At 39.1% G+C, this 27764-nt stretch overlaps 1 protein-coding gene and 1 non-coding gene across 15 annotated transcripts in view; one reads left to right on the top strand and one right to left on the bottom strand.

The window, feature by feature from the left end:
• ZBTB20 (zinc finger and BTB domain containing 20) overlaps positions 1-27764 on the top strand; it is an 894540-nt gene that overhangs the window by 718643 nt on the left and 148133 nt on the right. The window contains exon 1 of one of the 14 annotated variants that reach the window (XM_066240874.1): positions 23434-23514. The exons of the other annotated variants lie outside the window; for them this stretch is intronic. The gene's annotated coding sequence lies outside the window, so the exon portion shown is untranslated. Of the gene's footprint in view, positions 1-23433; positions 23515-27764 lie in introns of those variants that run through there. 14 annotated transcript variants of the gene reach the window in all.
• Positions 1784-1857, bottom strand: TRNAP-UGG (transfer RNA proline (anticodon UGG)). The gene has a single exon. It is a non-coding gene; the product is annotated as a tRNA-Pro (tRNA).

Here is a 27764-nt window from a genome sequence, read left to right as displayed (position 1 = left end):
TTTGGCCCAGCATTGGCCACATAGAAAATTCTCCACAATGGTAATTGCTAATCTAAACTATTTTAGCATTGGCAGTATCTCTGGGATATGTGTCTCACCTGGAGATGGACATGATTCACACTTCACTGTGCTATTCTGGCATGTTTCTCAGTTTATATACATCATGACTTTTTATAACATATGAAAATATGCAACCAGGATTTTGTTTTATCAAGGTAGTGTGTACTACCCACTAACATTATACCAGCCACTTGTGGGTAGCAGTTGATACCCATCATATCATATAATTCTTACAACAGTCTTTTAAAGTTACCATTGCTATACCGGGTTTTCCGGTGAAGAAAGTGAAACTGAGAAGTACCACTAGTTTGCCCACAGTTACATACATAACTAGGCAATGATGGAGTCAGACTTTGAACCAAGCAGCTAGCACTAAACTTTAACAATGAAAATACAGTGGTACCTTGAGATACGAACAGACCAACATACAAATTTTTTTAAGATACGAGCTGCGACTCGGTCCGTATTTTTGTTCGAGATCCGAGCAAAATTCCAAGATACAAGTAGTGATTCAGAAAGTTGCTGCTAGTTGGCGCATTGGCGCACGGGTCCAGTATCGGCAGTTTGATATACGAATTGACTGACTTACGAACTCAGTTACAGAACAAATGAAATTCGTATCTCAAGGTATCACTGTAATTACAAATAAACAGAAACCATTGTACACAGATGTTTATCTTGCATAAATATATATTTTTTTACCTTTTCCTTACAGATATTTTCCATACACAAAAGTAGAAAGAACATACAGCAGGGGTCCCCAAACTTTTTACACAGGGAGCCAGTTCACTGTCCCTCAGACCGTTGGAGGGCCGGACTATAAAAAAAAACTATGAACAAATCCCTATGCACACTGCACATATCTTATTTTAAAGTAAAAAAACAAAACGGGAACAAATAAAATATTTAAAATAAAGAACAAGTAAATTTAAATTAACAAACTGACCAGTATTTCAATGGGAACTATGCTCCTCTCACTGACCACCAATGAAAGAGGTGCCCCTTCCAGAAGTGCAATGGGGCCGGATAAATGGTCTTAGGGGGCCGCAGTTTGAGGACCCCTGACATACAGTATAGTAAAGCCTCACTCAGCTTCTACAGTTATCAGTTTATGGCAAACCTTGTTAGACATAACTATATTATAAAGCTGGAAAAAAGCTCTAAGTTCAGCTCCAAGGAACTGAGTAAGTATATTATGATATAGCTACTAAATAGAATTTTTGAACCATTAAAATGTTTATGAAGAGCTTATAATAACCTGAGCTTTTTTTGCCACATATACATATATTGAGTCACAACTATTTTTTAAATAATAGATTATGGATCTTGGAAATAGTGATTTTCAAAACTTTTTGTCTTACTACTTTCCTATATTTCCTAAATTGTATATCATGAGCAAGTTGTATTTTTTTTTTTTTTTTGTATTTTTCTGAAGCTGGAAACAGAGAGAGACAGTCAGACAGACTCCCGCATGCGCCAGACCGGGATCCACCCGGCACACCCACCAGCGGCGAAGCTCTGCCCACCAGGGGGCGATGCTCTGCCTCTCCAGGGCATCGCTCTGCCACGACCAGAACCACTCTAGCGCCTGGGGCAGAGGCCAAGAGCCATCCCCAGCGCCCGGGCCTTCTTTGCTCCAATGGAGCCTTGGCTGCGGGAGGGGAAGAGAGAGACAGAGAGGAAGTAGGGGGGTGTGGAGAAGCAAATGGGCGCTTCTCCTATGTGCCCTGGCCGGGAATCGAACCCGGGTCCCCCGCACCAGGCCGACGCTCTACCGCTGAGCCAACCGGCCAGGGCCACAAGTTGTATTTTTAATGGTACAAAAATTATTTCCCTAACATTAGAAAGATATATAACAGGAGAGAGCTTATGTATCTGACTTAACAATGGAAATCAGTTAATGTAATAGCATATCCCAGATAACAGAAGTTTTATCTCCTCTTAATTATTAATTTTTCTAGTTTATTAATATTGTTTTGATGTGCATTTTCTTACATATATGTGCATATTCAGCTTTCTTAGAATATACTTATGATAATTTAAACTCTTCTGAATGACTCAGGGTCATCATCTTAAACAATTGTGTTATGTTTTTTATTGATGATGATAGGAATGTGGAAGTCTAAAAATAATGCTGTACATTTGAATATTGTTTTGTGATTTTCAAGCAGTGCATTATGTCATTAGCCATTTGGTCCTTAGTCTATAAGAGTATTTGCTTCTGTGCTTATTTACCACCAAACGACTATAGTCTTATTATTTCTCATATCTTCCTTTCAGAATTTTTATTTATCTTCGTAAGCTATAAAGTTACTTCTTGTTGTGCAAGCCTCTAAGATCCTCATTCCTTCCCTAATGCATTAGTTCTCGTCTACTTTGGACTAGGAAAACAACCAACCAACACTGTTTCGGTTGCATATGAAGCCCATGCTTTACCCCATTCACTTGGCAAGTATTTGTGAGCCGTACCTGTGGACTCAGCACTGGAGAGAGTACCCAGATAAACAGGACACTAATCCTGCCCTCATAAAAGTTTTAATCTGGCAGCGGAGCTGAGACATCTGCCTACTTTGCTAGAATCCAGAGAAGAAAGTGATATGCTCTATGAAAGTAGTTCAGACAAAGTATTACTGGAGTTCAGGGGAAAGCTAACGGGTTTTATCAGAAGGGGTGACACTGGATTGGAGCCTTGAAAGTCAAGGGGAACCTGAGCACACAAAGGTAGAAAAAAGAACATTTCTGAATGTCCTGAAAGAATCGAAGGGCAAAGGCTCTGCTGAGAAGTAGCTGAATTTAACTGGAGCATGGAGTGTATAAAGGCGAGTAGTGGGAAATAAAGTGGTAAAAGTAGATTGGGACCAGAAAGTGAAAGGACTTGATTACCAGACCAAGGAACTTGGACTTTATTCAGTAGACGGTGGGGAGCTATTGAAAGTCTTTAGTAGGAGAGTAACATCATCAGAGCTGTGCCTCAGAAAGATTAATGGACTTTCTGAGTAAAATGCAGTGAGTAAAATGGACTGGAGTCGGGAAAGACCCAAGGATGCAGATCGGGCGGAGACTATCACAATAGTGCAGGAAAAGACAACTAGGGCAGGGGCAGAGGGAAAGAACAGAGCTGATTTATGAGACGCGGCAGGATAAGAATTAATTCATTATATTTGGGGAGCAAGGGAGAGAAGGTGTCAAAGACATCGCTACAGTTTTGAGCCTGAGTGGGGCCATAAACAGAAGCAGTGGGCAACGGAAGAGAAGCCGGTTTGGGAGGAGAGTGCGCAAGTTTAATTTGAACACACCAAGTGAAGGTGCTGACTGGGCATTCGGGAGAGGTCCCCTGGGCTTTTGGAGACACGAAACTACAGTACAGCAGAATGGCCAGGCTTGGAAATGAAGATTTGGAGTTGTCTCTGTCTCAAAAACAGAGAGGACAAAGAGGCAAGAAGCAGAGTTTATCAGAGACCTCAGAGGTTTAGGTGTGTCTCCTTGCTGTCAGTTTGGGCTGCTTACAGATCTTTTTCACATTCTTTTTGTTCTTAACCATATTTAGAATGCCACAAAAGTGGCTTGCAGATGAGTGAACTATTACTTTGTATATGCAAGTACACAAAATATATTCCAAAGTAATGAAGTAATTTGGAATATAACTAATGGGTCAGTTTCACAATAGCCACAGTTTTTTATCCTCGCATATAATATATTCCTATGTGATTATAGGGAAGTCAGTGTACCTCTCTGGGCCCCAGAGATAAAATAGGTGATTCTGATATGCTGCCTAGGTTAGTAACCACTGAGATAAACATTCCAGCAGTCACATTCAAACATATCATCAATACTTAGACAAAATATGACCTTTTTGCCACAACTAAAAAATAAAACATCCAAAATAACAAATTTACTGTCAAATTCAGTTTGTCTATAACTCCCCCTCATCCCTTTAAGTTAGGAGTGAGATATAAAGTGTATTTGAAAAGCACGGTAATTTAGAAGGCTCCTGTGATGTCATACAATGTGAGAGATTAGGGGAAGGCGGAGGGGGGAGATCCACAGAGGGTGAGACTGCGCACATTCAGTATGCGTCTCTTGAGCCACATCTGGGGACACTCCCACACCCAGAATTCACCGCGCCTGAGTTCTGTGGTTGATTTTAACGCTCCAGCTGCACTTGCTGAGGCGAGTAGTCCTGAGCTATCTTTGATTGTACTTGTCAGATTGTATACATAAGCATTTCACATGTACCTGTGCAGACTGTCTTAGTCTGTCGAGGCTGCTATAACAAAATACCGCAGACTGGATGGCTAATAAACACGAGAAATTTACTTCTCACAGTTCTGGAGGTTGAAAGTCTGAGATCCAAGACCAGCATGGTCGCATGAGGGCTCCTCTTCCAGGTCACAGACTTCTCTTTGTATCCTTACCTAGCAGAAGGGGCTAGGGATCCCTGTGGGGCCTCTTTTATAAGAAGATCACTAATCCTATTCATAAGGGCTCTGTTCTCAGGACCTAAGCACTTTTGAAAGGCCCCAACCACGTTCTAACACTATCACATTGGGCCTTAGGGTTCCAATGTGTGCATCTTGGGGGATACATTCATACCACAGCACAAATCCAACACAGATCTAGAGTGAACTAAAAGAACCCATTGAAATTCCAGTGGGGGCAAATGAGAATTCTTTTTTTTTTTTTTTACTTTATTTGTTTATTTTATTTTATTTTTTGTTCAGTGAGAGGAGGGAGGCAAAGAGACAGACTCCTGCATGCGCCCTAACAGGGATCCACCCAGCAAGCCCACTATGGAGCAATGCTTTGCCCTATGGGGTGTTGCTCCATTGCTTAGCAACTGAGCTCTTCTTACCACTTGAGTCAGAGGCTGTGGAGCCATCCTCAGTGCCTGGAGCCAACTCGCTGCAATGGAGCCATGGCTGCAGGAGGGGAAGAGAAAAGGTGTAGGGGAACGAGTAGAGAAGCAGATGGTTGCTTCTCCTGTGTGCCCTGAGCAGGAATTGAACCTGGGACATCCACATGCCAGGCCAATGTTCTACCACTGAGCCAACCAGCCAAGGCCAAGAATTCTTGTTAATAGGCTCATCTTAATCATGCCTCTTTGTTAGTTTTCTACATACATTTCATAATTTAACTTTTCCATAGATCTATTATTGCAGCATTGCCTCAGCATTCATAGGAGCTACATTCTGGAGGCCCCACAGAACAGAGAGCATGCTGTTCTAGGCCACATAAATGGGAGGAAGAAGAGGACTGAGGTACCAATTCTTCCTTCACTTTCTGTATTTTTTCTCCCTTCCTCTCACTGAGGATACAGTTTGCTTACTTAACAGTTGGGTTGGATTAACTGAGACTGGAGAAACAGTGGAATTTGGCAAATCTGAAAATTTCCAGCTTCCAAACTGATGTTAACATCTTACTTGCTCAACAAGCATTTATTGAGGAGCTGCTGTACATTGGGTGGTATTTACGTCTGAAATTAGCAGTCACTGGTTCTGACTGCACACTGGTTACTACCAAAATTCTAGACAGAAGAGCAGAGTAGGACTCATGGTAATCATGAGCTCCTACTTCACGATTTGTAGCTCTTCAATGGTTTCACAGCGCTGTATACCCTCGCACTCCCCTAGGGAAAGCCTTCTCTCAAGCTCACTCAGCCTTCTTCCCCACTGCAGTACCACAGCTGTCCATTACCTTTCCCCGGTCAATAGGGGCCTTTGGGGCTTAATTACACTCTGTCAGGTGGCCTGGTAACCTCTTTAAAGTAATTTACTCCAAGGTGTAAATGAGGTTTGACCCTCTTGGAGATATTTGTATTTTAAAAAAGCTTAATAGGCAACTATCTTTTCCCCTTCAGTTAGTAACATGTGAAAAGAGATGTTTGTAGAGCTCTCAGACACATCATCCTTGTCCCCTGTTCTGAAACACACAAAGCTTTATTTACATTTAGAGAAGAGAATAACTTCAGAAATCAGCCAAGCAGCCCAATTTCTCTTATCTAACACTTCCCCACAGATTTTCTTCATCTCTCCTCTCTCTCTCTTTCTCTCTCTATTATCTGTGTGTCACTCCACTTTTAACGTCACATGACAACCCTGCCTATTAGACACCTGCTGGCCTCCACTGTGCTGGAGCCATTCCTTAGTTCCTAATCTGTTCCGACTCCAAATCTTGAGTCTTGGTTCCATCTTCTATTTATAATCTTATAAGCACTCTTTAAATTTACCTCTTAGATTTTGTTCCACTGCTGTTGGAGTTGGTTTAGTAAAATATAGTAAGTGGAGCATAAGCACAAGAGTCAGATGCTTCCTACTAGGCCTGTGAGTTATTTATCACCTCTAAGCCTCTGTTTCCTCATATGTAATGGGCATCTTATGAGGATTAAATGTGATATATAAATAAGATCAAGAACATTTTATTAATGTACTTACTATTATTAATATTATTTATCATCTCTACTTCCGTCAACAACTTTGATTTAGACTCCACTGCTGATTCTGCTTTGGAGGATCTAATTTTTTCAGTGTTGAATGCTAGTCAGAACTAGTTTCCTGGACCTGGCGTTTCAGCCAGTTTACACACAAAGTAGATAATGATAGAGACCATATTTTCTGAACAAAGACAGGACATAATTTTATAAATATGGCATATTTGTGGTAATAATAAGGGCAAGATTTAAACCAAGTCTGTCACAGGTACTTATGGCTTCCGTACCTATCCTTACAATGTGCATTTCATACTCTGGATGAAGATGTATTTCTGAGCCACAGGTAGTGCTAAACGTAGTTAAGACTGTGACCTCACTGATAACACATTATCTTGAAAAAGCAAGGTCGATTACAAAGGGAAAAGTTGTCTACATTCCAGGGAGGTATTTTTCTCCCCCCCCCAAACAGGGAGCAGAGCCTTTGAAGTCAGATCTGGGAATATAGTTAAACTCCAGCACTTAAAATCCATGGACAGAAAGACTCCAAAACCCCTATTATTAATCTGTTACTAAGAAGGAAACTGAGGCTAAGGTAAATAATTCAACCAAGGTTAATTATTCTACCCCATATTCTGCCGATCTTATAGACATAGTATGAAGGTAAGAAATTATTATAAAATATTGGCATATTGTTTGGTCTAAATAGGTACATTTCCTGGAAATCTAGGACCAGGTTTCTCTTCAAGATGAGAAGGGACTGAAATTATGCCTACCTTCCATATAATATCCAAGCTTTATATTTAAAAACAAACAAAAACTTACCTAGCTACTATAAAACATAAAAATAAACATTTTCAGATTTACATTTTAATAGTAATTTTTCCAATAAGTATATCCAGATAAACAGATTAGATATAAATTAAATACCTTTCAACATTGGTTTCTAAAAAGGAAATATTCAAACTATACTATAGTATAGAAATGTTTTTTTGTTATTATATACATTATATATATATATATATTTATATGGAAAACAGTAATCTTAGGTTTGTCATTTTTTTTAAAAATGCCATAAAAATGATCACTTAACGTTTTATGGAGAGATACAGAGGCACTTAGTGAAACTTCACAAAAATGAGACTCCATATTTCAACGTATTTAACGCCTAATTTCCAAGTAAAAATACTTGCTCTTATCTAAATAAATCTTGAACATTTTAGATAAGTTGAAAAATTATATGCTCAGTGTTTTTTGTTTTTTATTTCTAATGAATCAGTGATTTTGACCTTCGTTCCATATGCCCCTTTAATTTATGGTGAATAAAGTAATACTGGATTTTCAAAAATTAATACAATCTCAAGCCACCAAGTTTCCAAATTATGATATTTCCCTTGGCAAATGAAATAACATGCTGTCCGTGCAGTTAGTGATTTGAGGCAATTTGAACATCATGATAAAAGGAGGGGGGATTATAAGCAGTGTTATAATTAAAGGTCTGTTGATTCTTCAGTTTAAATGCCATTGTTGAAAGATTTTTCACTCAGATGTCAAAGTCTGTGGCCAGCCAAAACTTGGCATGCTAGAACTCAGCCCAGGAAAACATTGTGTTCTACAGATTTAAAAACCAAAATCTGTCAAGAACAGAAATGTTGGGCTTGGGCTGATTTTTCATGAATCAGAACCAAAACAGAGCCAAATACCACCTCCTCTTTATGAAAGGATGTAGTGCAGGTGGATGTTAATGGGAAATGTTCAGATGGAAAATGAAGGGAAATTATCACTAGATGTCATCACGCAGAGTACTGGGTTAAGGTTTTATAAAATTAAAACATGTATCTTTGAAAAGTTTGAAACATTTTAGAAGTTATAGTTAATCTTTCATGAGTAATTATATAGGGAGCAGTAATGACCTATCTTCCAAGATCGACATATTAGGGTTCAGTTTCTCCACATCACATCCCTTGTTACTAGGAAAACTTGAAGCAAAACTTTATTAGCTTAACTCACCACCTAGAATTGTATTTCCATACACCAGGCTTCTATTCCTGTAATTTGAAGGTTACCGGTGGCTGTGAGCTGCATCTAGCTAACCCACAGAAATTCTTTTTTTTTTTTTTTTTTGGTCCAAAGATTATTTTAAAATAATTTGAGAGTTTGAACCAACTTTTAAAGATCAAGAGATCACAGCAAAAAATATACAGATTTTTTTTTCAGTTTCTCTTGAAAATTGGAAGATATGGCATTAATAGACCTACATTTTTAAATGACCATCAGTATCTGGAAGTGAATAGTGGTTGTTCCCTTCACACAAGCCATTTCCTCTCCAGTTTAACAAGATCTCTATCAGCACAGATCTTAGGCCATGCAACTTCTCTCATTCGCTGTGCCACCCTTACTCCTAGGGGCATTTAACTTTTCTTTCTTTTCTTGTTATAGATGTATTCTCTCTTCGCTTTTTCTCCTTGTACTATTAAATTTTAAAGCTTCCAAAAATACCTTCCCAATAAATAATAACATAGCAAAGGCTGTGTACACTTGGGCTTAACAGAACTTTATTAAAAATGACAAAAAATTAAAATAACCAAAACGTCAAAAAATATGGGATTGCTTAAATGTATGTCGATATATCCATGGAACGAAGTACTATGCAAGGGCTTAAAAAGATGTGTCTTGAAAGAATGCAGGTTACAAAACAATGTATACAGCAAGATTCCTATTTTATAGGAGGAAAATCTAGTTGTACAATGAAATGCTGAAGAGGTGTCCCAGGCCAATATTAGAAATATATGTACTTACACTGTATATGTAAATAAGTTAGTAAGTAACCCCCAAGGGTAGATTTTAGAGATCCCCTTCCATACAGCTTCCTTACTTCATTTCAACCAACAATTAGAACATATCCTGAAGCAATTTTTTAATTCTCTATCTAAAGCTGGTTATTCTTTTTTTCCTTTATTTTTTTAGAAGATACAGTCAAGAATAAAATTTCAATAGCTATTGTAAATACTTGAAAAGGTATTTTTTGGTTGCCCGCATTTTGGTGGCAAAGCAAGAGAGCCAGTGCCTGTGGTGGCCTGGAATTGGTTTCTTCTCTTACCTTTTGCTGATACCAAAACCTATTCAAAACCTTCAGAAAAACTACACATAAAAATCTTAGAGACTAGAATTGACACTTATCATCACAAAGGCTTAAACTTTCTGCCAAACGTAGGGAGCAAATCTCACACGTAAAAGCCATCTGAGCATTTATGGTAGCTCTTCTGATCCCAGTATTTAGCACAATGCCTAGCAGATATGAAAGTCCCCAAAAGTATTCATTGAGTAAAATATGAATAAATTTGCACTCCCATCAAGGAACAATTGAACTGTGCATCAAAAAGTTATTCACTGCCTGACCAGACGGTGGTGCAGTGGATAGAGCGTAGGCTGGAGACTCTGAGGACCCAGGGTCCAGACCTCGAGGTCTCCAGCTTAAGCTTGGCTCACCAGTTTGAGTGCAGGGAGGCTGCCTTGAGCATGGGATCATAGACATGACCCCATATTCGCTGCCTTGAATGAAGCCCATGGCCGCTGGTGTGAGCCCAAGGTCGCTGTCTTAAGCGAGGGTCACTGGCTTGGCTGGATCCCCACCCCCATCAAGGCACATATGAGAAAGCAAACAATAAACAACTAAAGTGCCACAGCTATGAGTTGATGCTTCTTCTCATCTCTCTTTTTCTGTTCGTCTGTCCCTGTCTATCCCCCTCCCAAAAAAGTTACTCACTTTTTAAATAAAACTCAAACAATAAAATTCAGATTTTTCTCATAAATTTTCCAGATAAGTTTGAGTGCCTCAAAGTTAATAATGCCACAGGGAAGAAATGTTTGTATGGTTGAGTGCACGTGTGAGTTTGGGGAAAGAGTGGAAAGGAGTAAGAGGGAGTTCTTCAAAGATGAGTGCAGGGATGAAGACTCCAGCTCTTAAATATGCCTCTTCCTCCTGGCAGTGCTGGCTGCAGTTTCCAGCTTGGCTGTTTCTACCTCTAGCTTCACTTCTCTAGAGCACCCTTTACCCTGGGGCCCCGCAGCGTGTTTCCATGACCTCTGAGTAGTCTTTTCTTGTCCCTTGACGCATTCCTCCATCTGCCCACAGACGTGAGTTTGATTTTCTGTTTTCTTGTTACATCACTGCATTCTTGCAGTTTGCGGGCAACTTTACAGAACCATAGAGCCGCAGCCACACATTCATAGCACCTCTCTGAAGCTCTTGAGTATCTAGCCCTGGCTTTCAGACTCCGGTACTACGGACGTGGGCTTCCACCTGCCAGCGGACATCTCCGCCTGCATGACCCACCCACAGCGTTGCACACTCCTGCTGCTGTCCTTTGTGTCTTCTCGAGGCTAACAAAATCAACCCCAAGTGTATTGTGTGCTCTCCTATCCCTTTGCTTTTCTTCTGTGCCCCTTCCCTAAAACCTGTCTCTCCAGATTCTTTTGGAACTTTTTTTTTTGTTCCAAAGTTCATCTCAAACACCACCTTCTTCAAGTAGCTTTATTTGTGTCCATCAGCAAATGATGTTCTTCACGCCATGGAACTGATGGAAGTCTGTCAGGAACCCTTTATGGTATTCACTTTTTCTTGCATTGTATTTCAGTTAAGTGCTATTTATTTCCTCCCGTATTCCAAATTCAGATTTTCCCATAACATCTCTATCAGGTAGAAATTATTGTACTTATGGCTTCTTACCTTTGTAGCTATTTTCTATATAGCTTAGGGCTTAGGTCCTAGCAAAGTCCTTTATTCATAGTGGGTGCTCATAAAATATATATTGAATTAAATTGGGCTTATATATTGATGGTTGTACCTGTGTTATGATTTGAAAGACCAGAAAATTCACCAAACCAAAGTGTCACCCCTACTTTTCAGGCCATAAGATCTAGCTTTAGGAACTTTCTCTTTTACAAGTGGGAATTTTCAACTAAATTGTGTCCTTTTGTTTCCTAGCAAGTAAACTGTTTAATAGTTAATGGTCTATTAAGTGAGTTCTCTCACACTTTATAAGATCCATTCATTATCACCTAAGAGGAATAAAGTTTTAAATGAATAGTCCAGAGGTCAAGTATGTGCTCAAGGGTTATCAAATAGGAAAAGGTTCATGAGAGAAGGAGGGCAATAGGAAGTAGTTTAAATAAAATTCAAACAATAAAATTCAGATTTTTCTCATAAAATTTCCAGATAAGTTTAAGTGCTTCAGGGTTAATAATGCCACAGGGAAGAAATGTTTGTATGGTTGAGTGCCACTTACAAGTATATGCCTTATTTTTCTCATCTGTAAAACTGGACATACTAATAATTTCTACCTGATAGAGATGTTATGGGAACAAAATAAATAGTACTAAATACTAATTAATAAATAATAAAGTGCTTAGAATAATATCTGACACACTGTAAGTACATAGTTCATATGTGGCAAACACATAGTACATAAAATCATATGTATGTTAAGTATATAGGTGTAAACTTAATAGATAATACATATATATTTATCAATTATTATAATTGTTGTAATTGTTATCTCACTCAATGAACCTGATAGCGGATTCCAAAGAAGCTCTTAGACAGTCAAAGACTTTATGTTTCTGGGGATGGAGCGTGTGAAAGAAGAGAGAACATACCAACAGCCAGTGATAGTTGCCAGTTGAGAGGGAGGTGGGGGATGGGTGGAAAAGTTGAAGGGGAAAGAGATGTAAACTTACAGGCATAGGATGTACAGCCTGTACAGCATTGGGAATAGAATCAGTAATACCGTAATAATTTGGGACAATGACTGATGGTGACTAGACTTGTAGTGATCACATCATAAGATACATAAATATCAAATTACTGTGTTGTACACCTAAAACTGACATAATATTGCATGTCAGCTATATTTTAATAAAAAGAAAAATTTTAAAAAGAAAAGAGAACAGGCTCTGTCAGACAGACAGGGTTTTGATGCTCAGCTCTGCATTCTAAGGAAGCTACTCAGCCTCTCTGAGCCTCGGCTCCTTCTACAGGATGGGAAGGCCTTATCTTTTATATTTGCTTTGAGAGTTAAGTGAGCTTTTGTTCTCCCTAATCATTTTGAGATTAAATCTCATTCTTTTAGTCATTTCTATTCTCTTTCTAAACTTCACATTTGTTTTCTTGACAAATTAGAAGCCAGACTTTTTGTTTTGAACCAAACTTTAACAGGTGGCACTGTTTCACGGAAAAAAAAAAAATGGTGGCCTTACCAGCTAATAATTTCAATTTATTAATAATTTAATGCAGTGGTGAAATGTTAAAATATGTACCAATTAATATGCACCAAGCCTAATAGAGAACAAATACCAAACTGACTAAATCCTTAATCTAGAACAAACTTCCCAGTCAGACCAGGTTTTCTTTCTTTTAATGAAATATGTTCTGTCGATGGGAATAATTAACAGTACTAATCCACAGGTTTTGCAGTTTAAAAGTACAGGAATTCAGATTTTTACTAAGAACAAAACATCCTTTCCACACAGTCCTATAGAAAGGAGTGGAGAAAGAAAAACACTGGGGAAAACGACCTTGAAAATATCTACAAACTCCTGGATATTCAGATCTGAAAGAAAAAGAACTCTGTAATGTACCTTCTCACATTTAGTCCTGTTCTTATAACTGCTGTGATGTGCCACTTAATGCTCCAGGGGACCCAGAGCAAGTGTTACACGTGCAACCAAAAGTCCCATGAAAATGAGCCTCTTAACAGTGTGTGAGCTGGTCTGCAATGGCCTCAGGAAAGCCCCCAGCGATTCCCGTCTTTTTTATCCACTACATTCTCTGACTCGAAGGGAAACTTGACTTCACCTCCTTGACCAGAATTGAGCAGACATTGATTTGGTTACTCAGTGCTTTATTTATTCATTTATTAGTCATCATCCTTTGTATTCCACCAGAACAAAAGAATGTATCTTTCCTTTGCATTAATTTAAATTTAAGGATGTGCAAATGTGTGTTTGTGCACTATGCATATTTATGCTTATGTAATTTTATGGGTAGCTTGCTTTGATTTAAAATATTTTCCATCAAAGCCATTTTACATAGAACTTGACCATCACTATCAGTGTACGGAATGACTCTGCTTGACACATTGGCTGAATTTCTTAAAATGTTGCCTATAAAGTGAGCTTTTAAAAAGAGAATCATGTTTTTCTATTCACTTCTATAATTAGTTGGGTTAAGTGTCACATGGGAAAAAATAAGTGGCCCAATGCATAATTTAAAGAAAAAAAATTAAGAACCACAACTTCACCTCAGTGATAATGATTCATTTATCTATGGGCTCTTTATGTGCCTTAATTGCCCCCAAGAAATGCCAATAAGAAGTGGATCCAATTAAACAGCAGGTATTTTGGAAGCAAATGCTATGTGTAAACCACTGTACTGGAGGCAATGGGAAGTTCAGAGAAATCAAAGTCAGGGTTTATCCTCAGGGAGTGTAGAATCTAGTAGGGGATAGTACAGGACTGAAAAGGTGGGGTTGTGTACAACAGCTGAGGATTTAAGTAACAGGTCAAGGTATTCAGACATGCTCTTTGCACAATTATGTTAATGATTTATTTTAAAATATACTACATAGTTAATTGCCCTTCCATTGGAAGGGCTTGCTGATTGGGTACTATATATACTTACAACTACTTAAAAAGCAACAATGCATTAGATCTTCATCTCATCTTGACTCATATATTTGCTTAAGCACAGTTTGGGCAATTAAAGCAATAATAATTTGCATTGTGACAGAATACAAGCTCCTTTCCTTTTAAGTGTTGAATGTACAGTGGCTTTACCACAAATTTTCCTTCAGGAATGCTTGTTGAACTAATAGACATTTCTAAGTAGATGTCTGAAGTTAAGCAACCAAGGAATGGCCTTTGAACATATCCTCACTCCTCGATACCAGCCTTGGATGCCATGATTTCTTCAATTTTGTAAAACTGAATTTATTTTTACTTAGGGAATATATTTAAAGTACTGTTGGCCAGAGATCAACCATAATAAATTCTGCAGCCATGTCTGTTTAATGTGTACCTGATCAGAATCAAACCAGAGATCATATAGGTACTTCTTCTGTAGTTACCACTTTAGTTATAACCTGACAAAGAGACTAATGTAAATTCAGGAGAGAACCATGTAAGTAGTACGAGTTAAACGTTTAAATATATGCAGGCTCTCCTGCCCACTGTTTCTATACATACCTTTACTCTGCTGCTGAAGTGTAAATAATAATAACAGCAATAATGCCAAGCAAATGGGATCTTTAGCTTATAAAGCATTTTTTGACTACACATCGCTTTAGATCCTCAATTTGTGATGTCATCAACTTGTGAGATTCATAAGGCAAATATTCTCCACATTTTACAAATGAAAACTATATAAAATATATAAAACGACAGACGACTTGCTTGACAACACAGAGCTCTTAAAAGGTGCAGCTGCTTCTCCTGATGTACACGTTGTGACTGGCTCAGAGGAAGCAGCAGCGCAAACAGAATCTTTGCCACACCACAGCTGTCCTGTGAGGCACAGAGGAGACGCCAGAACGTGAAGCTGCAGACTCCAGTCTTCAGAGGATGGAAGAGCCCTCAGGCCAAAGGGCTACCTGCTGTGATTCCAGGCAAGACTGGAAAAGTATAGCTAGCTATCTTTTATAAGGTTGTTTTTTTTACCTCCCCATTTAACACAGCACCATTGGTAAATACTGTGAATTGTATTACTCGGAGATTGGATAAAATCCTGATGATTTTCCATGAAAATTGAGGTTGTGTCTAATCTGGTTGTGTTGGGGGGTTTTTCCGCCCCCTTGGAACTTCCATATCTACAAGGGTCTCAGTCCTGATCTGGACAATGCTTCCCACCTACCAGAATTGGTATTTTTTTCTGTTGAAAAATCTGTGAATGTGATCAGTTGTCTTTGAGCTGGCTTCCTGGAGCTTCTCACTTATTTAAGAATATGATGTGGAAATGATGGAGATCATGGACCACTTTACTAAAACTGAATGCCACTAGGAATTGATCAAGAAGTGTGGTTTTGAATCCCACAAAATAGGGGCTCTCATTGGAAATAAAGAATTCAAAGCTGTCACTAAAATTTGCTATCTGATGGGTAGGAAAGATAGAGAGACAAATAAAAAGGTAGAATTTCAAATCAAGAAATTCAGTATTTAGTCCCAGAAACTTCGTTCCAGAAACATTGACCAATGGGTCCTCCATTCAATATCACATCCTTTAAAAAAGTACAGACTTCCAGGCATCAGTTTGGCTTGAAGAATTGAACCTGACATCTTGAGTTTTTGTTGTTGTTGTTTTTGTATTGTTTGTTTTGCAGTAAGTAAAAGAAGAATTTATTGGCCGTTCAGAAAGAAAGGTAGGGGAAAGGGGCCCTTGGAGGTAGGTTCAAGGGGTTAGTCTAGGACAAGCTGCCGCTGCTCACTGCTCCCCTGGTTGCAAGTGTTATGCGTCCCTTAAAGCTTAGGAGAAAAAAAGGGGCAAGGAATATCCGCCTGGGAGAAGACTCTGAGAAGGACGAGATGGAAAGGAAAGGCATGGGCGTGCTCCTAGAAGGGAGAGTGCCGACATCTTGAGGTTTTTTTTTTTTACTTTCTTACTATTATTTGGTACTTCGGATCCTCAGTTAATATGAAATATCAAAATGATATCCCCAAAACCTTGATCTTAGGACACTCACAATCCAAATAAATGTTTTTTCCATAATAATCCTGCAGTACCTGGACAGTTGGCTCAGTGGATAGAGCATCAATCTGACATATGGACATCCTGGGTTTGATTCTGGTCTGGGCACTCAGGAGAAGTGACCATCTGCTTTTCTCCCTCACTCTCTCCCCCTTCTCTCTCTCTTCCTCTGCCACAGCCAATGGCTCCATTGGTTTGAGCATGGGCCCTGGTGCTGAAGACAGTTCAGTAGTCCAATTCTCAGCCTCAGGTGCTAAAAATAGCTTGGTTGATTAGAGCAGGGGCCCCAGATAGGGGTTGCCAGGTGGATCCCTTTTGGCTCGCATACAAGTCTATCTCCCCTCCTCCTACTTAAAGAAAATAATAATAATAATCCTGCAATTATAAAATGTTCTTATATAATATTTATGATCTTATTAAGTCCTACATTAGCCTTTTGCACAGACAGGAGGCTATTATTATTGTTATCATCATCATTCCCATTTTATAGATGGGGAGATAAACATACTAAGAACATGATCTAAGGTCACACAGCTGGTGACAGAGCCACAATACACCCAGGTAAGCCGGTGATTGTACTCATAGTTCAACATGTACGTCAGTAGCCTTGCCAAACCTCATAGATTTGCTCTCTAAGACAGTAGTGCTCAGCCAGGTTCTAGATTTACCTAAAGGGCTTTTTTAAATATAGGCATTCATAGAAGTGCCACCAAAGACCACTCTTTTAGGAGCCCTGTCTTAGACTGTGTGCAGTAATTTAATGGCATTGGTACATTAAGGCAAGATAGTCATATAAGAAGGAGATTTATGTGGCATGATGCTTTTTCTTGCTGCTTCTTTTCTCTATATCTGACCTTCATTGGGAAAGAGCAAAAAAATGTGGGGTGGGAGCTAATAACAGAATATCTCATTGTTTAAAATGAGTTTAGGTATCTGGCACTCAAGAATGGAACAGCAAAAGCTTTCAGTTTCTTCTAACTAGAAACTAATGTTGTAAAGTATCTTGAAGCTGTGATTGCCAACCCACAAATGAAGAGCTGCTATATAACTGTACATGGATAAATATGATTAGATGGATTTATAGACAACTGATCCATTAACCAACAATCTCCAGATAGATATCTCCATGTCAACTTAGAAAGAAGTTCTTAATGGCAAGAGGAAGCAACCCATTCTTGACCTATTCTAGCAATATTTTTTCTGAAAACTGGTAAGAAGTCCTTGTATCACAAGCTCAGTTTATTCCAACAAGATGATATATCAGAGTGTTTTTTAAGCTAAGAAGTATTTCAGCTGTTTGTGAGATAATGTCCAGATCAAGGTAACTAATGAGGATAGGGCTGGTTCCTCTGGAAGTTCTAGGGGGTAATCAATCTCCTTGCCTTTTCTACCTTCTGAAAGCCTTCTGAAATCTTTTACTCCTGACCCCTTCTCCAAATAACTTTAACTTCTTGTTTCTGTGATCACATCTCCTACTTTTAGCTCTGATCCTCTTGCCTCCCTCTTACAACAGTCCTTGTGGTTACATTTAGAGCCTACCTAGGTAATCCAGGATAACCTGTCCGTCTCGGTGCCCTTAACTTAATCACACTCACAAGATCCCTTTGCTATGTAAGTTCTGGGGGTTAGGACATGGATATCTTTTGCAGGGTCATTATTCAGCCTACCACAGTTCCTTTGTAGGTGTTTATCAGAATGCATTAGAAATGTAGTACCCTTTTCTCAGCATCAGAATTTAAGAGTTTCTTTAATAAAATATGACCTAAAGGTGGGTGGCAGGACTATGAAAGGCAAGAGTGTGGCTGTGTGGCTGAGAAAGGCATGGGACCAGGAGACAGAAGAGCTGAGTTCCAGTACTAGTTTTGCTTCTCCCAAGTTGTGTGACCTTAGGTTTATTCCATAAAATGTCTCTGCCACTTAGCTCTTCTCTGGAAACTCAAGGGACCAGAGAATCTCCTAAATACCTCATAAGTCAAAGATTCTATGCTTCTATAAAATCTATCAGGCTGTTTCTGGATGACATTTAAATTTAAAACCAAGTGCTTACTTACCTCTAATATTCAACATAAATCATGTCCAATTTTCTCTTGAATTCAAAATTCACTTACATTTTGAACTTGAGATGTGTTATCCAGGGACTTCTTGCTGTAAAAATAGTGGTGAGGCTATGAAAATTGCCAGTATGAATGCTTTTTGCTAGCTGATTCTTAAATATCCTACCCAATACTACTACTTTAGTCTAAGCATCAAATCGGTAGCCTTTGGGTAATAATATACCCCTTTTACATATCAGAAACTTGAGGCACAGAGAGAATAAATTGCAGTTACATATAAACAACTAAGAGAGTTGGCATCTGTTGCCTGCAGTTTTTCTGCACTATCATCTACCACTACGGGCAGGTGTGCTACCAGACCAAGCGTTACACAGACCAAGCAGAATGCAAAACTAGAAGGCAGTCACTGAATATCTGCTGTCATTATTACCAGGGTCAAAGAGGTAGGAAAGAGTTGGTATTTTATTCTTTTCTTTTCTAATTATTTAATTTGGTCTAGAATTTGATCACTGGTTCTCAAAAATAGGACTAGTTTGATAGAAATCTCTCTATAAAGATTTCCTACAAACACTAACTTTAAATGATTTACAGAGGGCCACAAAGAATAATTTGGAGGAAGTTTATAGGAAGGAAAGCTTTGAGAGTCGAACCAGAAAAGGTGCTTGAAAGTAAGTCAAATTATGGCATACATTGAATTATGGCATTTATTATTATGTGCAGAGTGTGCATGGAATTTTGAACTAAAACCTGAGGAAGCAAAGGTCTAGAAATTCTCATCCATAGTAAATAAATTAACCCTTTATCCCTTACATTTGATGCATTCTATATTTGGTGACCTGTTCATACAAATGCACACTGAAAATGACTGGTGAATCATGCTTTAACCATGGATACATTTAACTAATTGTGTTCATAATTAAAATATATGCCTCCAGGAGACTTTCTTTGGTATCATGTAGACATAGTGTTTTCAAGTATTTCAAGGCCAAGAATTCTTTGGGAAAAGTAGAAGCATTTTATCTGTTTAAGACTGCCAAACTTGCCTAAACTTACTGATCCCTTGTCCTTTCCTTCTATAATTTGAAGACTATTCTAATAATATGTTTGGCAAAGGAAAAAACTTGCCAAATAAGTTAGGGTCTAATAACTGGATTAATGACTGTTCTAAAACCCATGAGTTCAGTAACTAAACTATATCATTCAGGACCTATTCTCATTTTCTGCATACTTTAAAACATCAGCATTTATTACTATTCATGCTGGAAATGACATAGTATAGGGAAATGAGCTTACCATGAGCAGGTCATCAACTCTTGAAATATCTGCCCATGAGAAAAAAAATATATCATTGAAATCCTGTCACCAAGAAAATGTTTTAAAAATCTGTTTATTTCAGTGCCAAACAAAAAATCTTAACTTCAACTAGTTATCTTTATTTTGAAATGACTTTAAATTCTTTTGCTTATTCATTCATTTATTACGTGGCTACTACCCAGTAATCATTTAGAAAAAAGAACAACCTGTGGATCATGCATACCTTACATGTAACTATATGTTTGTGTTTGGCCATATGCTTTTGAAAGAGCACATTTGTGACAGGAAGTGAAGAATGGCATGGCCAGGAAAAAAAGAGACATGATGTAATTATCTGAACTGAAATTTAGCCAATCAATAACCCATGTGCTAACACCACCCTGAAAGTGCTGAAAATGCTGTCTGATATTTAAATGCCCTGGGTGGTCATAGCCAGCGGTCTTCACCTCACCCATTTTCAATTCCACACCAGGGACACGGCTTCTGGGGAGGGCTGCCACCTGAAGTGAGCTGGAGGGGAAATACAGGTTGGATAATCCGAGCAAAGGATTCTCTCAAGTGATTGTACACAGATTTTCACTTACATTTTTAGTGAAATCTAAACACTGGTGTTTTATGCATTTGCTCATTTGTTCAATTCATATTTACCAATACATACTGTGTGTAGCCCAGCATCATGGCTGATGGTGGAGGCTTTGAAGTCGGTTTTCTGGATTTCATCTTCAGCTCCACACTTCCTAACTGTGTGCATTTGAGCAAGTTAATGCACTCTTCTACACCTTGAATTCTTTTCTATGCAATGAGGATTGGTAGTACCAAATTCGCAGGGCTGTGGTGACACGAAAGCACAATAAAAAATGTGAAGTACTAAGCAGAGCGCTTAGTACAAATCAAGTGCTCAGTAATATGTTGGTTATTGTTATTATTATGCACCAGAAAAGATACCAAAGTCTGGGAACAAAGAGATCAAACAACCCTGAGATGATCCTTGAAGTTTAGATTCTAGAATTTGGGGGTTCTAAACTTTAGTCTCTATTGCCAACCCTTTCTAATGGAAGTCCTTGTATTACATCCTTGCTTTGTGGTATGTATTCATGTCCTGTACCTACATACTTTGAATATAACACACTCAGCACATCCACAGAATGCAGCTTTGTTTATTTACACCTTCATTTATACCTTCCTCAGTAATAATTACCATGTTATGTCCAGCCATGGATTTTATATATGTTAGTTCATGTCACCCTGAAAACTACCTTATGGGATCAATTTTATCACCCTTTAGAAATAGGGAAATTGAGTCTCTGAGAGTGTCTGTGACTTAGGCAATGTTATAAAGATCTGTTTGTCCCCAAAGCCCCTTTTCACCCAGTTTACTCAGCATGCATTAACCAAGCACTTCATTGCTCTGCTCTGGGCTCTTGCATGTCAGCAAGTGCTTTGAGATCTATAGGAGCACCTACTAATGTCAAAGTCACTAATTCTTCTTCCTTCTAAGTTGATTGACTGTGGACCACATGCTTTAGACCTGTCTGGGCAGCCATTGTTAAAGAGGTTGCTGTGAAAATAAACTAAATTACTCTGACTATAACTTCTCTCAGATGACTTGCCTTTGAGTAGGCTCCCAGGTGTCTGACAGTTTTCAGTTTTCCTTTTTCACCCAAAGTACATCATTGCTCAAGCATGACTGAGAGAGAGTGTTCACTTTTATATGCACCATGATCCCTGTTTCAGAATGAAAGACTTCATCTCTCCAGTAATATCTGATGGCACCATTCTTTTCATAAGCACCTCTTTCCCCCTTAAAAAAATTACCTTCATTTATCTGTTGTCAAGAGGGAAATCCTTACTGACTATGATCATATGTGTCCCAGAAAAAGATACCATCAAGTACGTGGGCAGATACTACAGTTTCCCCTTTCTATTTTAGTAGCTCATTTCAATTGAAATATATAGGAAAAGTCGCCCATAGCTAATCTTTCAAGTAGAAAATCTCAGCCATGATCTCATACGACATTGTAAACTGAAAAACTCAATCTCTTTCACCCACAGTGTGCCTTGATTTTAAGAATGAGTTGTATGAGAGGACCACATCTGTTTACATGGTGATACATAGCACATGCTATTCATGGAGAACTGCAAACTCTGGGAGTGGTCTTTGTAGGTTGATGCACAGGCCTTCACTAGCCTGAAATGTGGCTATACCAGCTATATACCCTGCTGACACGGGGCCTCTACAAATGTTATATTTTTCTGCTTTTTCCTGAGTAGGAATTAAGGACGTACATCCTTAAAATTCAAAATGGACAAAAATATTGCTACATGGACATTTTTATAAATTGCAGGTTTCTGCACTTGCTGTATAGAGATGGAGGTGTTATTCTGGAGACAAGGGTGATTTTCATACCTGTTGGGCCAGAGTCTTTAAAGAGCTGCCTGTTAGCTGGTATGCTGGAGCGAGCACCGGCCTGGTGGGCTGCGGGAGCCCCCGGTTCCAGTGTCGTCGGCATTGCTATAGCCCTCGTGATTTATCAGCCTGAATCTCTGTGCCTCAGTTTCCGTATCTGCTAAAACAGGGAGTTGGAGAGATTGATCCCTGTGGCTTCCCCCGGCTCTGGTATCCTCTGGGTCTGTGAGTCGCCTTCAGTGTCTGCCATCGTCTGCCTTGCCAGCTCTGTTTGTCACAAAGATTAATCCATTTTAACTGTACCTTGGAGTGCTCCTGGGAGAGGAAGCTGGATGGATTGTTTTGCACCTATTATTGCATCAGAACTTTTGCCTTTTTAAACGAGATCGTGCCGTGCCTAAAATCTGTCTGCCTCTCTGCCCACTGACTTTGTGCTGATCTCTTGCCACGGAGCCTCTTCTTCCAGCATCCATCTCCCTCCAGGAGCTAGACTCAGCATCCGACTGTACCTGTCTTGTTCTCTGCAGCATCTGTCTGCTCCACTCCTAGACCGCCGTTAATAAACTTTCACCCATTACATACAGACCTTCACATGTTGACACCTGCAAATAAATATCTACTGTTCATAAAACTAAAAGAGAAAACTCAATTTTTTTAAAAAAAAGACTCTATTTAGTGCTATTTGTATTTGCACTTTTTGTTTAGTTGTAAGTTTTAATAGTTCCTCCTTTGAGGATTTGTTAGTACGAGCAGTATTGCTTATCAGAACACACCAACAGTCTTTTTGTAATATTCGCTTTTCCCCTTTGGTTCAGCCGAGCCTGCTGACAGATCATTCAAATTCAATTGTTTTATGTCTAAGCCGAACAGCTAATTAAAGTAGGGATGATTAACCTGACTGGCAGTGTCGCTCTCCCTCTCGTGCTCTCTCCCTCTCCCTTTCTCTCTCTCTCCCTCCTGTTCCAATCAGTCTTTTTCTCACACTCTCCCTCTCTCTCTCTCTTCCTCCCTCTCTCCCTCTCTCTCTCTCTCTCTCCCCCCCTTTCTCCCTCTCTCTCTCCCCCCACCTTCCTCTCTCTCCGTCTCTCCCTCCCTCGGTTGGTCTCTCTCTCTCTCTCTCTGTCTCTTGCTCTACTGTTTTTTTTTTTTCCCTCTCTCTCTCTCTCCTAAACGTGGTCTGCTTGCTGATGGCAGAATGGCACTCGGAGATTTGTGCATTGTGTCTGGTTTCCTACGGGCAGGCTGACCCAGTGCCTCCAGGGACTTATCAATAGACCACTCAGAAGAGACACAGACAGGAGAGAGGAGGAGGGGTGGGGGGAGAGAGAGAGAATCAATATCAAGAATAGAAGGAGCTCCGAAGCCATTTTTTTTTTAAAGAAGTATCGGGACTTGGGAGAGGGTGACAAAGAAGGTTTTTCAAAGAGGCAGTGGAGGAGGTTCTAATAAATTTGGAAGGAAACAGTTCCCTGTCTTGGGAAAAGGAGAACTCCTGACTGATTAGCATTCACACCAGGTATGAGATGTTCGCTACCCCTTATCACTGTGTCGCAACCGAGATGGAAAAGCCTTTTTTTTCTTTCTTTCTTTTTTTTTTTAGGAGTCTGAGGGAGCATGTATTTCGCTGTGTTTGTTGTTGGGGGGTAAGGAGGGTGGCGTGAGATCTGTGGGCATTTGTGTATGGGAGCAGAAAGAATGGAAGCAGTACAACGGGGGTGGGAAAGAGTATGGAGTGTGTTACTGTCTTCCCTGTCTTTGTGCACCCCTGGGGGGTTACCCAAGTTCATTTCTAGCAGGTGGATTTAGACAGGAGTTACTTAACGCTTGACCGCCAGTTTTGAAAAAAAGAAAAAGAAAAAAACGCTGCTTCCTATGTCTATTAAAGGGAGCTCCAATTCCTCTCTCTCTCTTTCTCTCTTTCTCTCTTTCTCTCCCTCCCTCTCTCTCTCCCCCTTCTCTCTCTCTCTCTCTCTCTCCCTCTCTCTCTCTCTTCCCCCCATCTCTCTTCCCCTCTCTCCCTCTCTCTCTCTCTCTCTTCTTTTTTTCCTCTTCTAACCAGACAGCGGGAGGGTTCCTGGCTCCCAGCCAGCCCAAAAGCCTCTAAGTGTTTTGCACTTGTTTCAGGGAGTAGCTGCCCGGGGATTTTTCAGCATTTTCACTAGAGAACAAAGAGTTCTTTACAAAGGGAAGGGGGGTGGGGGGGAGTCAGCTTAATGTCTGATATATGTTTACCTATTTTTATTAGTTTTTCGCCTAAAAAGAAAGAGACGGGAACAGAACATTCACTCTATAAAGACACAAAGACATTCAAAAGAAATTCAGTTATCTTTTTTCTCCATCACCTCAATATATATACATAAAAAAGAAAAAAGAAAAAGACTAATTAAGTTGGGTATGTTGCTCTTTTCTCCTCTTTTAATCTTTCTAAATCCAACTGTCCTTATGCTCACTCTTGGCTATTTTTTTCTACTTACAATAAAAGTTGTTCAGGATGTATCTCCTTAGATCCTCTCTTTACCTTTTCTGGGGTCACAAAATCCTGGGGAGGTCAGAACAAGAGTCCACAAAATAATCAATTTAGTACTGAGAACATCTTCCACTCTTGCCACTTGGTAAAAAGTTAATCATGGGATTTGGGTTCCCAGAGTACCAGTGGGGTACAGTAGTTCAGTCGGTCTCACAAGTTTTTGCATCCATCTGTTTAAAAGGTACTGTTTGTGTCACTTGTCAGTTACTAAGAAAGGTACGAAGGGAGTAGATACCTGAATTTTATTTTTGTTTCAATCCAATTACATAAATGACAAAAACCCCAGAGAGGTTACTTGCCCCATTCGCGTTACATTAGTTCAACAGAGAATTTCCAGGGATTCTGATAACCACGTAGCTTTGTGTTCTCCCTCTTATTTTTTTTTCCTGTGCATGTATATTTTTACCGTAAATGTGTGTTTGTAGCAAACATTCCAGAGTGCTTATCATTTCAAATTAATGTTCCAAAAAGAAAAATAAATCAGCAAGTGAACTGTATGTGCAAAAGGCAGTAAATAATTTCACCTTTTATATCTGCTGTACATTTATATCTTTATGCTAATATTCTTGGATTATAAACCCAAGAACATGTTTTCATCCTAAAAGTTCTCCTAGTGCATTTATATTTCGATTGTCATTTGAAAATTGTTTCAAGGTACATAATGGACACAAAATTGAACAAGGATAAAATTTATGAGCACCACAAAAATTATTAAATGTTACGTGCAGTACCTAACTACAGATGACTGTTTTAGTAAGTGGAAACTAGCTACAACAGTGATTTCAATATTCTGAAACAATTTTTTTTTTTCACTCACTGAAAATATATTTTTGTCCCTGGGGAGGCAACTCTAGGAAAAATGTAGATATATACATTTTTTTATATTTTTTAGGATACATTTATATCATTGCTTCTTAAAGGCATAATACATATCAGGATAAAGTGTAATGTCTAGTCAGTAAACCCTTCTTGCTGGGAGGTGTGAGCGTCTTACGTTTGAAGTAACTTGATAACAAGGAGTCTTTTGGGGGAAAACTTACTGTGTATGTGTTGCCTCAGTAATGACCCTTCAGAGGAAGAAAAAGGGGAAACAAGAGCTAGGTGGCCACTGTTTGCGCTGGAACTCGCTGAAAGACATTAGAATCAGGGGAACTTTTGGCAAATCCAAAATTTTCTAGAGTGGCTCACTTCTTGCAGTTACGCATTTTCCTGAGGAAAATGCTTGTTTGCCTTCAGACTTTTCTATATACTTTTGCCGAGATTTTGAATAGTGCTGAAGGAGAGAAAGGTCTTTAATGAGAAAGTCATCAAAATAAGAGAAAAGAAACTCGGTCTTTAAAAAGTTTTATACTGAAGGCAAGAAGGGTCCACCCCCCCCCCTTTTGGCTTGTTTTTTAAACAGTTTTTCCCTGAACTCTTGTTGCTTTGGGGTGTTGTGCTTGCATTTTGTTTTTTTGTGTTGTTTGTTGCTTTTGCTTATTTGGGGGTGAGGGTGTTATTTCTGAGGTGCCCAAGGAGCGTCTAGGAAAGGGGCAGAGGGTTTATGGCAAAAGGCTGTTGCTGAAACCTGCACTAGCCTCTGCTGATCCCGACTCAGGCGGCTCCTATCAGCTAGTTGTGCCGCCAAGAGCACAGCGAAAGGTGATAGCTGTCATTCCGGGGTTCTTCGTGGATCTGACCTGAGAGTAACACATTCACAGTCGAGGAGAAAAAGGAAAAAAAATAGAGGAGGAGGAAAGAAAAGCTCTTTGAGCTGGAGCACACTGGCCCTTTCTTCCTGTAGCAGTCCGCTCCAGTTCTTGGCGACGTGTCCTGCACTATCAGATATCATATGACTTTTTATTTAGATTCCTTTTCGGAGAATGGCCTGTTAGGACTCTGTTTGTTTTCTTTTATTTAATTTCCTTCTCCCCTTGCCCGCTAGTTTAGTGTATCTGTGTGTGAGAGAGTGTGTGTGCACTCATGCCTATGTGTGTGCAATTTTTATCTTTGTTTTTGTCCTGTTGATCTGATGCTTTATTTAAGGGCAAAGCTTTAATTATTTCGGTGTACTGGTTTAATCATCTGCCAAAAAGAAACCTCATTCTAGGCTTTTTGGGGGGTCAATTTTTAAACACATCCATTAACACATGAGGCTGGAGATCCTAAATGCTTGCTGGTCGGGCCCTTGGCCCACTCCCTCACCTTAATTTAACCCTCCCCCTCATCAGCATGCACAGTAGTATAAGTTAGGAAACACCTGTGCTGAGTTGAGAGGGAAATAAAAGTAGAAGCAACTTCTTCAAATCTGCACTCCTAGTTTCACTTTAATAAACTTTTTATAATTGTTGATTTTTTTTGACACCCTCTGCTGAGCCTGAAAGCGTCAGAGCCACTGAGAAAGGTGTCTGTGGAGCTTTTGTGAGGCCAGCTGAGCACCCCTGGAAAGTAGACCAGGGGCTGAGAGTCATTCAGAGACTTAAGAATTAAGTGAGAGATTTAAATAAGATCTGTGAGCTCTTAGGGGCATGCAGGGTTTGGTCTGGTGATAGATGGAAAAATGGAACACAGGGGAACTCAAGGAGGAGAAAAAGGAATTCCCAGCCAGGGGTAACACTGGCATTTCTTCTGAAATGAATACTTTAAAAACCATATTTAATCATTTTTTAATATTATATGACGCTAGATTTAACCAGTTGATATGTGATTGCCTTTCATGCTTGCTATGTAAAGCAGAGGAATTCTAATGGCATTATTACGTGGTTTCTTCTAAATTTTTTATGTATTTTTCAGTTTTGAAGAGTTCAGATTTTAGTTAGCAAAAGAAAAACATAACTTCTCTAGGTAAATGTTTGTTTATACATTATTCTTATTGCTGTTTATATTTTTTTTTGTGTAATAAAAAGCAAGTCTGCCTTGAAGATTCAGATGACCATTGTAGTCTTTAAAACCCAATAGTTTTAGTTCCTTATTAAGTTCTCTAAATTTATTTTTTTACAGACCTTACATTTCTAATACCTTATCTTAGCCAGATGTGAATTTTGTTGAAACTTGGAGGAAAATCTATCCCACCACTTTAAGAGTACCCAAAAGGGGAAGGAGAACTATTTTTCGTTCAACAAAAAATTTTAGAATCCTTTTTCCCCCAGCGGAAAACTCCAAAACAGCTTTGTCTCAGAATGTTAAACTTGGCATGGATAAGAAATGTGAGTTTTGCTTTGTTTGAGGAAATTTGTTTTTGAAACAACAATGTTATAAAT

This window comes from Saccopteryx bilineata, chromosome 8 (genome assembly GCF_036850765.1).
Source record: "Saccopteryx bilineata isolate mSacBil1 chromosome 8, mSacBil1_pri_phased_curated, whole genome shotgun sequence".
Classification (NCBI taxonomy): Eukaryota; Metazoa; Chordata; class Mammalia; order Chiroptera; family Emballonuridae; genus Saccopteryx; species Saccopteryx bilineata.
The sequence above is the reverse complement of the archived record's forward strand: the minus strand, read 5'-3'. Positions and strand labels throughout refer to the sequence as shown.